The following is a 16,023-nucleotide window of genomic DNA, read 5'->3' as shown; positions in this document are numbered from 1 at the left end:
ATATAATATTCTCGCTTGTGCACAGACAAGAAATATTCAAATGTATAGTAAAGAATTTTGGTATAGGTCCTAGCTGGATTGTCCAGAGGAGGTCTGCAATCAGTATTGGCTGAAACATGTCAACACTACAGAGAGATTATGAGAAACTGGGTTATTACTTGGGGAGGATGACAGTCTTGTGCAAATATTTATTCTGCAATTGTCTTTTGACTCAGAGCCAAGTACCCCATTGTAGCACTTGGCTAGAGTAGCAACACTGATTAGTCCAAGGCCTATTTCGAAGAGATGGTGTGGACTAGCAATACCAATTTTCTCGGCACTTAACAATACTCCCAAAAAAAATAACCAGTTTGTGCCTTTTCTATGAAAAGGGAAAAGTACACTTATTTCACAACCATAAGCAACTATTAACTGATGAATAGATACATCGGGTAGATGAAAATAACTTTGGTGACCTTCTCATATCACATTTCACAGTTAGTGGGTACTGAACCACATAATCAGAACATATAATACTTGAAATGTTAAAAGCAACACGGGAGAGAGTTGTATGCTTGGTGCAGATTTCAAGAACTATTGATAGGCATCGCAACTTCAATATGTGGTAACCAGGTTTGGTGAATGTGTTAGTGACCCAACCTGTACATTATTACAGTCTCTTGTGCAAAACATTGCACCAAGTGCATCTCCTCTCTTTCCACAGGAATGAGGTAAAACTATGCCCATACACATATAAACAATACTTACACCCTTGACTTTACATTGGGCAAGATGGACACAGCCACATGTATATGCTGCCCTAGAAGGTTTAGGCAAAGACAATCTTCCCAGACATGCCTAAATTCATGCAAACCCAAGAGACAGCAGGGACACACCTTCTGGAACACATATATGAAGAGGGACGGTTGCTGGGGTTTCAAGACATTTGTGATTAATAGGATAGAAGCAATACTAGCTTCCGTTCTTATGCACGATAAGCCACCACCATTCAGAACATTTGGCCAGACTTCCCAAAAAGAAACAGAAATTCAGATGCTATAGAAATCTATATTTTCACTGTCGGAGTGGTAAAACTGATACATTGTTGTATAAAATATGCTTGTCCTCTGTCACTATAATACTATCTCACCTGGAGGAAGTATGGAGTTATAACCTAGGTGAGGAAAAATGGCTTTGGATCTATGTGAACAGTAGAACTGTAACTAGAAATGCTATGATTGAACTAATTCCTTATGCATGCATCCACAAAACCTAATGATCCCTAACTGATGCACAGGCTATCTTTAGAAAACAGTGTCAACTGCCCCAAATTAGAAACTTCTATATGTACTTATGTACACTTGAGATGGGACTATGATTGTATCCAACGATTTAGCTACATTGTGGACACACAACATCCGATTCAACAGGCTAGACCCGAGCAAGTGTCTTTATTGCAGATAAGCTAACCAAGGGATGTCTGAAGGGTTAGGGATAGGGCAAACACTGACTAAAAGCACAAGTGCTTCCTAATGTACCAAGAATTCAATCCTGTTTTTTTTTTACATGGCTAAATGGATCAATGCAGGGTCATGAGGTGACTACAGAGCTAGAGTGAGCAACAGCGGGTGCCACCGTGTGGGAGGCTGGTCCTGGTCACCTAGAAAGCTCCACTGAAGACGTTGATAAGTAGTATGGTTAATCAAACTCAAAAGTGAACTGATGTGGGCAATAATATAGCGCACAAAATGTCTGGCAATATGTTGTACATTTTCACCCAATGAAGATATGACAGTAGTAGAAATGCTGTATCTGCAGAAAAGCCGGGTCTGGTGGCATAGTCAACTAATGCATCCTCTGTAGGGGCCTGAGTTTGACCTCATGGTCACAGGTTCAAATCCTGGCGGGGCCGCTCGGCCTTTCATCCATGTGAGGTCGATAAAATGAGTACCTTTGAGTTGGGTAACAAAAAACATCTGTTAGCTTGGGTGATACATGCGCTTTACAAATACACATGTTATATATGACCGTTGAAGCATGTAGACAACGCTTGGCTTGTTGTGAGTGGAAGCTCTCTGTAGTAATGTTGTTCAGCAGAACATGTTATGGGGTTGTAAACATGCAGTGAAGTAGTAAAGGCAAACCAAATTATTTCCAAAAATGAATGGACTGCAAGTTTTACTTCCGAGGAGAAGGCAGCGAGGTCCACAGCCCAGGACACAAAGGAAACAAGAACCAGACATCCTCATAAGCAATGGAAATAAAACCTGCAACAAGAACATACAAAACAAGCATTTGCAATGCAATAGGTTTCACATTTGCTAGAGTTTAAGCTATTGCCATTGCAATGGCAATGCCTTTTATTTATCTGTTTTGATAGTTAACACATAAATAAATGGCATTGTCATTTACAATGGCAAAAGCTCAAACTCTTGTAAATGTGAGACCTATTTAATTTCAAAGAAGCGGCCCCCACTGTTGCAGGCTGCTTGTAAAGTGAAAGCACGCATGACAAGCTGAATGTTGCAGGAAAGCATGTCATGCCTGGAGTAGGAGAAACTCATTCAAGAAACTAGTGCTTACTGACTAAATAATACATACAGTGAAGTAAAAGGGCAAGTCCTCATGGGAGGTTACTAATGAAGAAAAGGCGGTACTAAGAGGGGTGTAACAGCCTGTTAACGAATCAAAAGCCAGGATTAACAAAGGACAATGACACAAGGCAATGAAAAATATGGGCGGAGCTTCAAGTCCATACTCGAATACAGCATGCCTTACAGAGCAGGACATGCGCTGCCCAGGCTCAACCTAAAAATACAACGTGCCTTCATTTCACTCTGTCTTCTCCCCACTCTCTAACCACCTCTCACTCATTATATCGCTCCTCTCTCCATCATCCTCGCTCTCCATTGATTTTGGCTCAGCGGGGCGCAGGCTCTGCCTGTGGCGGGGGTGCAGAAAATCTGCCTGTGGCTGAGGGGGCAGGAGCTCTATCTTTAGAGGAAGAGGTAGCACTGTTGTCTATGTGCATTATGGGCATGAGCTCTATGTATGACATGAAATGAGCAGATTACATTAACTCCTAACACTACTCCCCCCACCACCTGCTTTGGGGGCGCAGTTGTTCTTACCGTTAACTGTATGTGGCAGTTTGGCGCCATCCACCGCTGCAGCTCCACCGATGGCAGAGGCACGCACCCAGAGGATGATCGAGTTAAAACACGAATTTCTGCATTTATTGATGACCTGGTTACAAGTGAAGACACTGGCAGGTCAGTAAGGTATCCCTAGCAATTACCAGCACTTCTCTATTAACAAATGAAAGGCAGTCAGTCCACAAGCACGACGTGTGTGATGCACACGTCATGCTTGTAGACTTGCTGCCTTTCATTTGTTCCTAGGGCACAGCTGCAGGGCAGTTGAGTGCCTTTGTTAAATTAATTGTGTTAATTGCAGTGCATGGTGGGCGCAGCGATTAACATGATTACTGTAACAAAGGCACTCAACCATTTTTGCGCCGCATGCATTTTAAAAGCGGCAGTGCCATGATCTTCAGTCGAATGTGCGAACTTTGTATTTTAAGGTGCGCGCTCCAGGAGCTATAGGTGCGCGGCAGCGCATGTGTGCACGTCAGAGGGAACAGTGGATGGGACCTTAAAAATATGTCCCAAAACATTCCCTCAGATATACACCACACACAGTGAATATCAAAACACAACTATTCCTTTTATCTGTGACCTGAAAACTAAATGAAGAAAGCAGCAGTTACTACAACCTCATATCCAACAAAAAACTAATTAATACTACTTTGAACAAGGAATGATTCAATACATACCAAAAGTGTACCCTCGCACAGCCATGCAAAGGTGTTACTATAATTATCATCAAAGTATACGGAGCCAACTCCAAAAATCAGTACGAAGGGCCTGTTTACAAGTTTGGGGAATTGGATTCTCCATCACAAACCTGACGAATATCCTTTCTGCTGAATTACAAGTTCCAAAATATATAATGGAATTGTAATACAGTGGATGGGATATCCATCAAATCCATCACGTTTGTGACAAAGTAACCCTGTCTGCCAAACCTGCAATGGGGCCCTGCAGGTAGAATATTCTAAAAACATCTGATTTGCCTTTGATTTAACACAAATGATATCACTTACCTATATCCCTGTCACATACATAACAACCCAATTAAATTTACAAATAGGAATCCCTTTCTACTGAAAAAATGAAGACAAACTCAGTTCCCTACTGGACTATTTTGAAGACACTTGGGTTGGCAGATTGCATAGCTCAGGACACAGACACCAGACAAAATTTCAAATACCATGGTGGAATGCCTATGACAGCCCCTTTCCACATAAAGCCAAAACAAAGAACGCAGTGGGAAGGTGGCACAATGCCCTCCAATCTACATTAGGCAGAACCCAACCGACACTGTACAAATGTATAAAAGCGTTACACAAACAGCAAAGCTTCCAACAACTAATAATGGAGAAATCTGCTAGCCAGATTGGCCCTGGTGGAGAGCCTTAAGTGCTTAACCATGGCGGCAATTCCACCACGGTGCAGCAGTTTAGCGCAGTTGGCGGGACCGTGACGGCCAACGGACATGGCAGCACTACGGAAGGAGTGCATGCGATGGCCGTCAGAAGAAGTGAAGGGGTTAGAGGTGGGTGTGGTTTCTTGCCAGGTTGTAGCAATCCTCCTATGTTAGGCTTACAGGAGGCAATAGGAGGAGCAGTTGGCCCCCAAGGACATCCTTGTGGCCAACTACCCCTCCTGTCACCTCCAGTAAGTCCCACACAGTAGGATTTATAAAAGGCCTTCGGAGGCCATGACCCCTTTCTTTGGCACACTTCTGGTTGGGGGAATGATGCCCACTTTACTCATGAGGGACTTAGGGGGTTAAGAAGCTCTCCTGGTATCTCCTGTAAGCACAGAACTCCGGAGATCTGTTCGGAGGCCCTGCCACCTCTCACCACCACTCTGTAAATGCAGCTACTAGTTAATAAAACATTCACTGGAAAATCCAAAGGCTACAGGGATGTTATAGTTAAGAATTAGCATTTAAAAATCCTTGGAAAATCACTGAATAAACCAAAGGTTACAGGGACATTATAGTTAGGTGATAGAATTTTAGAAAACTTAGAAATTTACTGAAAAAAACCCCAAAGGTTACAGGAATGTTATCGTTAGGCTGACATTTCACTTCTACAATACAAGTGAAATTCAGCAGTAATGGTTAGCTGAGATAACTATAACTCATGAATTATAGGGGCATGAGTCATGCCCCTGTAATGCACTGCTTATGACTTCAATATTACATCATTCATGACATGGTCAGTGACTTCACCGATGACATTACTGATAAGATCATCCATAGAATATGTGACTCATCGACTCACACCCCCTTATAACCTTCCATACACCCACTCCAACTTCCACAGTAACATTCCCAAAACCATTGACACACCCATACCAGTTTCTACATACCCACTTACTGATTCATAAGTTTAGACACACATCCATTCAGTCACCCATACAGTCACTCATATACCAGATCATACACTAAATCAGCCCCTGATATACCAACCCATAAACCCATACAGTCACTCACAAACGCTCAGTCACTCATAGAGCCACTCACACAGCTACCCACTGACCTATAAAGTCAATTATATAGCCATTTACTCACCTCTACACTTATACACACACCACTCACATATTCATACAGATACTAACACATACTTATTTACCTATACAGTCATTGACACAAGAACACACTCAGACATGCAGCCACTATCACAATCCCTCATTAAACATAGTCACATATATATAATACCACACATTTCCCTACACTGCCTTTCACATATCCAGTTACTTACCCATATACCACTTATACATTCATTTACTCACCAACACAGCCATACACATATTTAGTCACCTATGTAGTCACTCACTTACATACTCACTAACCCATACAGCCAGTGTTTCTAAAACTATGGTCCACGGACCCCCATGGGTCCCTAACACATTCCCAGGGGGTCTGCAGGCAGCAGTTTTCAAAGCACTGCAAAGTATCTTGTATATTTAGCAGTTTTCAAAGATAACGCCATTTATCCCTGCTCCCTGCTGGAGAGAGATGAGAGTTTTGTCCAGTGGCAGCTTTGACATATCTAATGTAGCACAGAGGGTTAATATGCCTACTGCAAAGAACGTGTACCATGCATTTTAAAAAACAGTATTTTATATGCATAGGTCAGAGGGTTACTGCTTTTGTCAGAGAGATTCTTTTGTTACTCTGCGGTTCATAAGTGACAATCTTCAATCTAGCAGTGACCTATAAACTGTTTGCAAACTGCAAGGTAAAAGTTAGTGACTTATGTTTTTTCTTAGTCTTTAATTATCCCGAGGCTGCTAAAAAGGTTTGTTTGGGTGGAAATACATTTTTGTTGTTAAAGTCAATGCTACACACTATTTTATGTTCTGAATCCTGAGTATGAGCGTCTCCAGACCAAGCACTCTTTAAAAAGGCCTACAAGTATGAATGACATGTGAATCCTACACATTTGCCTCATGTAACGTTTTCAATACACTGATTTACATGTATGATTCACGATCTCTATATGAGTGGAGTAAAGTGCTCTGACATCCTACAATGGTATGAGAGATTCTATCAAAAAATAAATGCATGTGACAGAGGGGCTAAGGAGAGATGAGAGGCACTGTTGGAGTGTGGTAGTGGGGAATCATTGAAGAACCCCCAAAAAGATTGTCGGACTCTGGTGCATAATCAGGTCTTCATTTACTATTCTTTAAAAGCTAATACAAATCAATATATAATGATAAATGTGTTGTGGACTGCACCATTGTTTCCTAAATTTTTGGGGGGGAAAGCCTCTAAAAGCCCTCTTTGTAGTGGTCAGGCTTACTCACTGCACTTGGTGTGCACCGTATGGGGACAAGTTTAAAATAATTTGCCACGGTTGCTTTGGGTTTCCAGTCTGGCCCTGGCAGGAGCAGGAGCCTCGTTCTGAAAAATAAAACCAACCATTGAAAAGTTAATCAGGGAGATGCAGTGCCAACCTTTCCATTAACTTTTTCATTTTGTCGCAAATTCTTTCAATATATAAATACAACAGAAGTGGTGGAGTGTGTTGTTAGCCTCCTTGGCTGAACCACACACTCCACCACTACAGAAACGCGGAGCTGCACCATATTTACAAGAATATGGTGCAGCCCTGCATTTCCCCTGTGCAGGTGATATACTTTACAGGGAAAGATTGTTTATGTGCAGGAAGGTCCCCCTTCCTGCACATAAAACATCTTGAAATGTTGTTTTGTTACTTCTATGTGTGCTTCTTAACGCAGCACACATGGAAGTTACAAAATGTCATTTTAAAGATTGTTGATGTGCAGGAAGGGTCACCTTCCTGAACATAAACAATCCACGGCGTTTTGCAAAAGAAGGAGAAATGAAGCATTCCTCCTTGTTTCGCCAAGTTAAGACCAGGGTTTTCCTGGTCTTTATTTTGGAGCTGCCTCCCATTTATGCTGCCGTGGTAAATAGGGGTACAAAAGGGGGTGGTGATGGACGGAGCATCTGAATCAATCAAACACTCACATCCAGTCAAAATATCTGGGTTTAATCCATCACCGTTCTTTAGCCCACTCTGCCACCCCAGTTCAGACATGGCTATCTGCAAATCAGTCTGACCCTGTGCCTCGTGGGAACAGTCCAGCCTGAACTACCAAGCCATGCCTTCTCTGGACCGAAAACATGCTTCCTAGGACCGGTTTCTGGGATTCCATCCGTCTTCAGCCAGGCTTTGTTGAATCCAGTGGCAAATTGAGCAAGGGACTCCCGTCTGAGCATACCCTGCCAACTTATGGCGAACAAAGCGGTACAAAAGGGGGCGGTGATGGACGGAGCATCTGAACCAATCAAACACTCACACCCAGTCAACAGATCTGGGTTTAATCCATCATCGTTCTTTAGCCCACTCTGCCAACCCAGTTCAGACATGGCCATATGCAAATCAGTCTGACCCTGTGCCTCATGGGAACAGTCCAGCCCGAGCTGCAAAGCCATGCCTTCCCAGGACCGGAAACAAGCTTCCGAGGACCGGTTTCTGGCATTTTAGCCGTCTTCAGCCCGGCTTACCTGAATCCAGTAGCAAAGTGAGCAAGGGACTCAAGTCTGAGCATACCCTGCCACACTTATGGCGGCCAAAAGCGGTACAAAAGGGGGTGGTAATGGATGGAGCATCTGAACCAATCAAACACTCACACCCAGTCAAAAGATCTGGGTTTAATCCTTCACCCTTCTTTAGCCCACTCTGCCACCCCAGTTCAGACATGGCTATATGCAAATCAGACCCTGTGCCTCATGGGAACAGTCCAGCCCAAACTGCCAAGCCATGCTAAAGAACGGCTTAATGCTGCCTTGTAAATAAGGTGAAGCCCCTATCGCCAGGGGAGCATAGCAAAAAGTGATAGGGGCTTTTAAATATGCCCCTAAAATCCTTAGTAATTCGAGTATTTGTTTTGTGTGCACACATGTGTTATTTTTTTCGAATTACTGTTTTAATGTTTGAAACTTAAATCCTGCAAATTGCTTGGGAGTTCCCGGCTTCCAGTGGTGACTCAATGGGGGTCCCCAGGAGTCAAAAGTTTGGGAACCACTGCATGCAGCCACTGACTCACTCACTGACTCACTCATCCATGCAGGTAGTCACACACCATCTCACCCAAAACACAGGTGCTCATTCATACATATAGGTACTCAGACAACCAATCAATCACCCATACAGCCACTCATGTACCTACTCTCCAACCCATACAGCCACTTAGACACCATCTGACAGACTGATACAGACATTCTTAAAGCCCAGTCCCTCACCCATGCATTCAGTGAAACATCTAATCACTCACTTATACAGTCAGGCACCTACCCACTGAGTCATTGATGCAGGTACTCATACATACAATCATTTATCAGTACACCTTGGTATATATATTTGACACTCATAAACATTTTAAAAACAGTCACCGTCATTTGAGATGTCATCAGTGATGGAACTGACCATGTCAAGAGTAATGTAATATGTTAGCTTCTGATGGACGGAAATGTATGATATATCTGAAGTAAATTGATTGTTTATCATACTATTGTTGCCTTGCACAAGAGGCTTCTGCATATGCTGTACTGTCCCATGCAGGGAAAACCTTTGTAGGCTTTTACTGTCTCATGCTGGAGTTACCTATGTATTTTGTTACTATCCCACACAGGAGATATCTGAGAATGATGTTACTTACTGTTACTGTCCCATGTAGTAGTTACTTATGGGTTCTATTAGTATCCCACACAGAAACAGAAAATGCCTGAGCATGCTGTTTCTGTCTTGTGCACTAGATGCACACACATGCCATTACACTCCCACATACGAGATACTTTTGATACTTTTGTATGCTGTTACTGTCCCACCTAGGAAACACCTGCGGAAGGTACTTGTACATGCTGTCTTTGTCCTGCACAGTAGATATCTGTGTATGTTGTTACTCTCTTGTACATGAGATATCTGATGGTGCACAGACAGAATATCGAGGAAAAAATGTTGAATTGCACAAATATTGTGTCAAAGACTTTGTGAATCAGGAATATCGACAGGCAAAATCTTGTGGTCAAGAATATCAATTTTAGCTAAGTAATATCGATTTAAAAAATATTCAAAATGTTTAATATCGTTTGCAAACATATAGTTGTTAAAAATATCGATTTTTTTATTAAGATTATGTATTGTAGTATATATTTGATATGTGTGTGATGCATGTTTTTTTTGTATAAGAATTGGTTTTACGTTTATTATGTGTTAACATTTTAGTAGTTATTACTTTTTTTATTACAATTTAGTGTTTCTAGTTCCGTAGCGGGTTGTGGGTTTATAGAGGAATAGGGTGGGAAGTACCATTCTCCCAAGAGTATTTTTACCTGCAATATTTTTGATTCAATATTTTTGTACTTACCTGTCTAAGTATAGGGAGTCAACATTTTGTCATCTATATTTTTGCTATTGATATTTTGTCAGAGAATGTGCTTTGGAATGTTTTTACATCTTTTAAAGGTTTGAATGGATAATTAGTAAAATAGCAGAAAATCTTTTACTTTCTTTTTTTATACTTTTAATAAATCAACAGATCTTGAAACCAGTGATCCATTAAGGGGGCTCTTGAAGCCCATAGAACAAACTGTTCATCTCTCCCCCTCCTCTGCTAACTAGGAGCTGGAGATTGTCTGCCTTCTCTTGTTGACATTAATTATGTTAAAGTTGGATCTAAAGGTCAATGACAAGGTGAACTGAGGTATAAATGAAGAGAACAAAGTAACTTCACAAACCTTCATGTAATGCTGGGGTTACAATGTTAAACTTAACATGGTATCATTTACCAAAATAATTCACAGACTTGGAAATAAGAATTAGGCATTTCTAAAATCCCCAGAACTTTCTGAACAGAAAAAGTCCTAGGAAATAAAAAATGTCACAAACTAGAAAACTCTTCACTATGAGAGGAAAACTGCAAAAGATAAGGAATATGAGAGCAATCAAGACATTCTGCCTTGAGCAGGGCATGCAACAACCCATCACCTTCCAGGGCTTGAAGTCCAGCTTGAGGCTCCCAGCTGCAGATCCTGATATGGACTCTGACACATACATGTCATTTAAGGCATGTGCCAAGGCGTAGACAGCTGTGTACACACTGTAGGTGAATCGATAACTGAAGGCGTTGATGGAGGGCAGATCGTAGACTCTGAGGGTCTCATTTCCTGAACACAGAGGTAAATATCGATCAGCTTTAGAGCTCATGAAACATCCGAATATTGAACCCCAGAGCTCCCACAGGGCATCGTCATCTGGAAACCTCAATGGATTCACATCATAGAGGAAATCTTGAAACCCGACAATCTGTCCTTCCTTGATGGAGAAAGTCAGGGACCCATTTAATACAGTCAGGTCATCTAATCCGGTCCTCGCTTTAGAAAAAGACATGCTCACGGTTCCAATCCACATTTTATGGGGTACCCTTCCCCAAGAACGAAAAAGAAATTGTCTTGTCATTGATGCGCTGGTGCTGTAGATGATTACAACCTGAGCAGTGCAGTTCTGTATGGCATCAATAATTGTATTAATCCTTTTCGCACTAACAGAAGTTATGTCTATAGGCAGCGTATAGGAAAACTCCACGCAGCCTCCGCTCTGGGTGATCATCGTCTTCAGGTCTCGCATCGCTCTCTCTCCGCTGTCATCATCCGAGGCCAGGATCCCCACCCAGGTCCATCCAAAGTGTTTGAGCAGCTGAGTTATTCCTGCGTATACTGAGACCTCATTTTGAATAGTACGGAAGAAGGACGGAAATCTCAATTTGTCACTGAGGAGAGGATCAAGAGCACCATAGCTGATCTGCAAACAAGAGCAAAAGAACATTCAAAGACATGTTTTAAAAACACATGATATTAGACAACAGCCTATAAGTGGCCAGGTTTACATGAAGACCATTGAGAGGTTTCTAATGTCCCACCTGTGCTAAATGTGCAACATGTGCAGACATACGCAACTAAAGAGAGCGATCATTTAACTGGTCCAAGATACACATGCCGACATGCGAGTGACATTTTTGGGAATTTACTCCTAACTTTGAATACCATTGTGCTTTTATTTGTATTTAAATGTACTCACCATGAACTATTCACATTGCCACACTCAGGAAACCCTCTCTGGATGAGGCCGAAAAATACTGGATGGCCCACACTGAGAGAGCCCATGAATGGGGAAATGAATCTGACAAGTTGCTTGCTGTACTGACTGATAACACAATTTGGTATTGTGGGTGGCTCCAATTAATGTTGCTCCAGGTGGCACAACCCGCATGAAGGCTACATCCATTGCCTCCACATTTGTGGTCCCTCTGTAGTATGTGTCCAAGGCCTGAGAGGGAGTCCACTTTCCCCATCCTTGAAGACATCCTACTGTTGACTCTTTCTCCCTCTGACAGGTACCTTTTAGATCATGACCTAGAGCTGGAAGAGTTGGAGGATGCCCTTAATGATATGAATTCAGGCAAGACCCAATAGCTTTCCTTTGAAATATTAACAGAAACTGTGAAAACACATATTGGGTTCCACGCTTTCAATGATTGGGGAAGCCTTCCAAAAATATAAGTTCATTCTCGTATCTCCGAATAAATTAGGCCCATCTTAATTTCATATCCAGAGATATGGGAGTACTGGTTTGACAGCATAGACTTCCAAACCGTAATCTAAGCTTGGACTCTTTGAGCATCCACATCTCTCTCTTCCGGAGTCTCAAATGGGACCTCAACCTCAAAACATTAGTAGCCAAGGACAAACAAGCACCTGACACACTGGACAAAACTTTCTCTTAATATCATGGAGTAAGCAGCCCTGTTTAGGATGACGATACCCTGTGGTTCCTGTATGTGATTGAAAGTCTACAAATCTGGATACCTTAAACTTGGTTCCACAGGCTGGAATCTAAAGTGCTATTGTACATTTCTCTGTGCAAATAATAATAAAAACCACAATTGTAAAGCTCAAACTATCACCCGTAAGGGTCTCTAGGCACTGGGGGCCGTCACGGAAGATTAAGCAAGCTATTGCCCAGAGTCACATGGTGCTGGGCTGATCTGCAGCCGGTTCCGGGGATCGAACCGTGATCCCCAGAGTCCAGAGTCCGTCGCCCTAGCCGCAGCGCCACACTTCTTCCTCTCAAATTCAACGTGGCTTCTTGCGCAGGAAAGCCTACCCTGCAACCATTATACCTATCACAGGAGTAATGTTTCAGTTTGGAGATAAGGAGCAATATGGCGCTCTGATTACACCACCACTGCGTGGGAAAAATTGATATAGTGGCGGTGCACAGGGCTTGGAAATGAGGCCTCTTGAATGTCACCATTGTAAACAGATCATCAACATGTACAAAACACCAAACAAAACAGGATTAATAGCAATGGCAATAAATGATGAGCTTCCGCTTTAACATCTTCAGAATTAATCCAAGTGCTGGCAGCAGAGTGCAGGTAAATATGAACATTGCAATATATGTTATGCTTCACTATCAGAATTATTCACAGAAAGGTTTTTGGAAAATAAAGGTGATTTTCATAACAGGACACCATAGCTTTCTCTAGGCCCATTTAACCCGTGTTCTTGATCCTAAGGTATCTGTGTTTTCATAGTACTTAGAAGCACAAAGGTTTTTGGACTTAAAAGCACTCCCAAATACACTATGGGGTTGATTCCGATCTCGGTCAGAAAAGCTCTAAATGGGTTTCAAAATTGCCTAAACCGATCCAGAGCCCTTGTTTCCAACCAAATCGTTCACAGCTCTGAATGACCAGGTACGATGCCTGGACAGCCTTAGTGCTGACTGAATCAGTTCTAAAAAGTATTCAGAGAGATAGAGCCTTCCGGAGCTGATATGTACAGCTCTAATGACTAGGTTTTTCGGGACAGCAAGTACGATGAACGATTCGAAGAGCCTTTCTGATTTGCTTTGTCCGGATCGAAAAGTCTAACAGAATCAATTTTGCAGGTCCCCGTTCACCTGGGGCCCACCGAATTAGGACAATAGGGGTACCCATGGCTCTTCTCTTCCCAACCATGCATAGTATGGCTGGCACCATGGGGTGCCCACCACGGGGTGCAGGGTGCATGATTATCCTTAACCAGCCTTTCGTCAATACGAGCCTGAGTATGCGTTCAGTACATAGGCTCCTAATGAAGTCAATATGAGCCCGACCAAATTGTATCCAGATGCATTCACATGCATCATAATTGTTCGGTCGGACTTCTCAGAGTAGTATGGTAAGCATTCCGGACCCTAGTCATTCAATATGCTCCCAAACGAGTTTGTAATCAGTCCCTAAGTGTCAGGACTTTAAGTGGGGTAAAGATGAGCTCTCAAAGGTATCAAACTAAAGTGGTATCTCATTAATGCTCTTTTCCATTCCAATGGCCAATGTTGCATAAGATAATGTGCAACCCTCTGCTTTTCAGATAGAACAGGGAACAACTTAATATGCAATATTTTACTTAAAACTTCAATATCTTGCCTAATTGAGAGATGCTTAGCCAGTTTATTAGTTCATTTGGAAAATATCTTCAACCAGAGGTCCCTGGCTTCTTGTTGTTTTAAGGCCTTTTTCAAACAAAATAACCAGCTAGAACCTTTATTTATCATTTTCCAAAGGTAAAATCTCAAAGTATCAGGGTCAGATCTTTTTAACTTATAACAATAGACCACAAATCTGTCTTATGGAAGCCATTTGCATCTGTTCAAGTGAAGCTCTAACCTTAGTTGTGTTTGGGGGATGCAGGAGAAAGTCTGAATGGCTGCATGGTAACTCCCACAATTTATTATCTCAAGCCAGTCATCTAACTATTTGGAATAAGGACTATAGACAGGTCTACCGAGTATAAGTTAAAAATCATACCAGACGGGATGTTTGAAGTTAGTTTACATTCCATCACCTTACACAAATTACTTGTGTCAGCACAAGATGTTCTTTAAAATACAACAGAATATTGTGCTTAAAAAGATAGCCACATTTTTCATTGACATGGTGTGTGCTATTGTGTGCCCCCTGTCCTTAATCCACACTCCTAAATATTTATAGATGAGTACCTTCTCAATTGAAATAATTACCAAATATTCAGGGGCCTTTCTTATTTTTGTTTCCACAAAAAAACAATGATCTTTCTTTTAGATGTGTCAATTTTAATATCATTGCTCATGAAATATCTCATAAGTTGATCTAATTGCTTTTGGAGGCCTGCTCCAGTCAAATGCAATGGAAGAGTGTCATCGGTATACTGATATAAACCTTCACTTCTGCTAACTATTTGAGAGAAGGATTATGGACAGGTCATATCATCCTATCATACCAGGCAGGATGTTTGAAGTCCTTATTCGTAAACGTGCTCTTTGAGGTGGCCCATTTGGATGTAAGTCTTATCTTTACTCAGGTGCTTGAAGAGAGATCAATCTTTTCTTTTCATGAGGTTGGTGGAAAGCCCTATTAATTGCTATTTACCCAGAGCACACCTCTATTGACATTGACAAATGTTTTAGTAAAATCAATAAAGGCTACATAAAGTGCAGCAAGCACTCAATACTTGCAGATTATTCTCTACTAGAATTCACGGCGCTTGTAGATTGTCCTCAGTACTGCAGCATTTAACAAATCCTAGTTGAAAAAAAGGAATTTGCTTTTGGTCAGTAGCCCACTTGTTCAACTCTTTTAAAACTAATCTTGCAGTATTTAAATTAATTATCCAATAATGCAATGAGACGAAAGTGCTGAGGTGATCTACTTGACCCTTACCAGGAGTGAGCCTCTCCAGGAATCGGTGATAATATCATTAGCAAAGATTCATCATAGAGTGATCCATCATTCATCCATCCATCCATCCATCATCCATCATCTATGGATTTAAAAATGGAGACCGGGAGCATTTAGGCCTGAAGCCCTGTTGCTACGAGAAGATTTATTCGCTTTTTGTATATCTGACACCAACAAAACATCTAACTCCACTTTCCCGTTAACATTGTATACCTCTTCGGTGTGATCCCTTGAGAGCTTCAATCGAGTCAAGAGGCTCTTATCTATTGCGGCTTTGCTGTCCAAGAACACCTTTAAAATAAAGTCCACCCAAGCAACAAGGGTGACATTTGTAATGGGTGTCTTTTTCCTTGCATCAAGATGTGACTTAACCCCTTTGACGCTCATGACGAGCTCAGCTTGTCATGAGTTACACCTCTTGTACACTCATGACGAGCTGAGCTCGTCATGAACCGCGGGTTTTTAAAAAAGTAAGCGCACAGCGTGAAAATGCGCCTCACGCATGGTGTTAAGAATTAAACACTTTTTAATTTCAATCGGCACTTGCACGGTGATTGTTATCCTTTTAAAACTTTGTAAGATGTAGATCATAGTTTCTGTTTTTTTCTTTTTTCTA

This window comes from Lissotriton vulgaris, chromosome 4_1 (assembly GCF_964263255.1).
Source record: "Lissotriton vulgaris chromosome 4_1, aLisVul1.2, whole genome shotgun sequence".
In the NCBI taxonomy this organism is placed as follows: Eukaryota; Metazoa; Chordata; class Amphibia; order Caudata; family Salamandridae; genus Lissotriton; species Lissotriton vulgaris.
This window is presented reverse-complemented; position numbering follows the sequence as displayed.